The sequence below is a fragment of the Octodon degus genome, unplaced genomic scaffold, assembly GCF_000260255.1.
Source record: "Octodon degus isolate 3935 unplaced genomic scaffold, OctDeg1.0 scaffold00010, whole genome shotgun sequence".
NCBI classification, from domain to species: domain Eukaryota; kingdom Metazoa; phylum Chordata; class Mammalia; order Rodentia; family Octodontidae; genus Octodon; species Octodon degus.
This window is the reverse complement of record NW_004524586.1, coordinates 21472624-21475109: the sequence shown is the minus strand read 5'-3', so window position 1 is coordinate 21475109 and position 2486 is coordinate 21472624.

Below are 2486 nucleotides of genomic sequence, written 5' to 3'. Positions count from 1 at the left end.
ATAGGCCAGGCCTCAAGATAAAGACAGAAAGACCAGGCTTGAGATAAGTGGTAACTGGACCACTTGTCTTAGCTCAGAGGTGCAAGTATCTGCTTGGCGCGTTCAAGGTTCTGAGTTCCATTCCTGGTGCCAGGAAAAAAAAAAAAAAAAAAAAAACCCTAAGTGGTAATAGCTAGTCTCATAAAGTCTAGATAGACATCAGTCACCTCAGTGGGTGACCAAGACCCTTGGACGCATCCCTTCCCAAAGAGTTCTTTGTTCTTTCTATGTCCACTTGCTGTGCAGCTTGCTTCTCTGCTGGGCTGGCATTAGCTAAGCAGCTACACTTGCAATCTTATTGGTTGATCATAGCTTTAATCCATGATGTACCCACGTCATTGTGCTCTATAAAACTTGCCTGAAAAGCGGTCCTCAGCAACCCACTCAGAATCCCTCCTGCCTCCAAGGAGCAGTATCTCTTCCTCTTGATAAATATTTTCTACTCTTAACCTCTTTCGTTCCTTAGAATTCACCAGTTTTGGGGAACAGAAACTCGGTGTACCTGACACCTAACAGGTTGGGAGTTACAATGTTCCCATACATCACTTGGAGGTCTGCCTCACACCTTCTAGTGGAACACACTCTTTATGATTCCCGTTTTATGTCCTAATTTTACTTTGGCTTGATTTTCCTAAGGCATTGTTATTTTTCTACTTATACAGTCTTCCTAACATTCCCCCCTTTTTTTGCTGTTGCATTGTATGTGGTTTTCAAATTGTTTCTGAGAAAGACAAGGTGTAAACATGCAGCGAAACACATCAGGTGGTCTCCACGGGAATCCAGCCAAGAAGAGTAGGGAGCACCGTTAGCGAGCGTACAGGATCTCAGCCAGGCCATCATGGGTTTGCCGCTGGGGCCCTCCTCACCACTTTGCTCATGAACCACCATCGTGAGAAGAATCGCAGCTCCTCTCTGAGCCTCATTCTGCAGAATGGCGATGGCAGTGCTTGCTGCGGCCTGAGTCTTGCCTGGGCAGTGTGTGAGGGTGGCCGTCCAGGGCAGGGTGCTGGAGATGTCTGCGGTGCCGCCTCCGCTGCTGCCTGAGGTCTTGCTGGGCACACAGTGCAGAAGAGTAGGGGCTGTGGTGCTGGTACCCTCAGGAGGACCCATGATGGGGGTGTGAGAGCTTAGGGAGAGGCCTGGGGTGGCTCGCTGGGCAGGAAGCATCAGGATGAGCAGTGGGGGGGTTGCCAGGGCAGGCCGTGGCCTTGGGGAGGAAGGACGTCGTGGAGGGAGATTCAGGAAGGAATCAGCTTTCTGAGCTGTGGGGGCCATGATGGAGTGGGGAGGGGAGAGTCTCTTCCTGATGGGGGGAAGAAAGGGCTAACAGCCTCCCAGAGCCCTGGTTTTTGTGGCACAGGACAGGGCAAGACGCAGGCATGACTCCAAGTCCACAGAGAGCCCCTCGGCAGAGCCCAGACTGCCCACATCTTGGAAGTGACCAGAGCTCCTTGTGGCTGTCTGCACCCCTGGTGTTTAGTTTATTAAAATCACTATGGAGCTGGCCTCTGAGATGATGGGAAAGCACATGTTTGTCCAAGTATCACCTGCCAGTTACAGCCTGTGTGTGCATGCCCACAAGCGCACATGGACCAACATATGTATGAACATGTTCCTGTACATGGGCATGCACACACACACGTGCTCCTGCAGATACCTATACCTAGGAGCACAGTGCACCCCAGCCACATGTGTGCACTCATGCAGGCATACACACATGCGCTTATACACCATATACATGCACACATGTATAAACATATGTGTGCTCCCACACATACATGCAGCAGTGATCCTCTGGGCTCAGGGCTGGAACAAGGAAGCAGGAACTAGAAGCAAAATGACGGTTCCCACTTGGCCTGTTCGTTGGCCGCGCATAAGAGCCCATTGCGGCAGCGCTGCCCTTTAACTTGGGGACACCAGTGACACTTCTGTTTTCTTTGGTTTGGCTGACTGTTGCATACTTGTCACCACCCCATACACATTTCAGACCCCTCTTTTGTTCCAGTTTCCTTGGAGCAATAGTATTTGTTGTGGTTGTCACTACCACCTGCCAGACGTGCTGCAAAGCTGACTCAGGGGCTGCGGAGGGGCCAGTGAGCAGCCCTGAGCCACTGCCTTAAACCCTGCATGAACCAGCTCCCTGGAAGGGAGGGCCCCCGGTGGTGGCTTCTGGGTGCCTCTGAGCTCACACTGGGGCATGGTGGGCCCTGCAGCAAGATGGCCAGTGCATCATTTCCCTCTTTTTTCGAAATAATTTATTTTTTCTTCTTATTAGTATGTTTGCAGTACATTACACTTACATTCACTGTGGGAAGTTGGTACGCACACATAACACATCACCATTCTTTCAACTCTCCACTCCCTTCCCCTCCCCTCCCCTCTCCTCTCTTCTCTTCTCCTCTCCTCTCCTTTCTTCCCTTCTTCTCTCTCCTCTTCTCTCCTCTCCT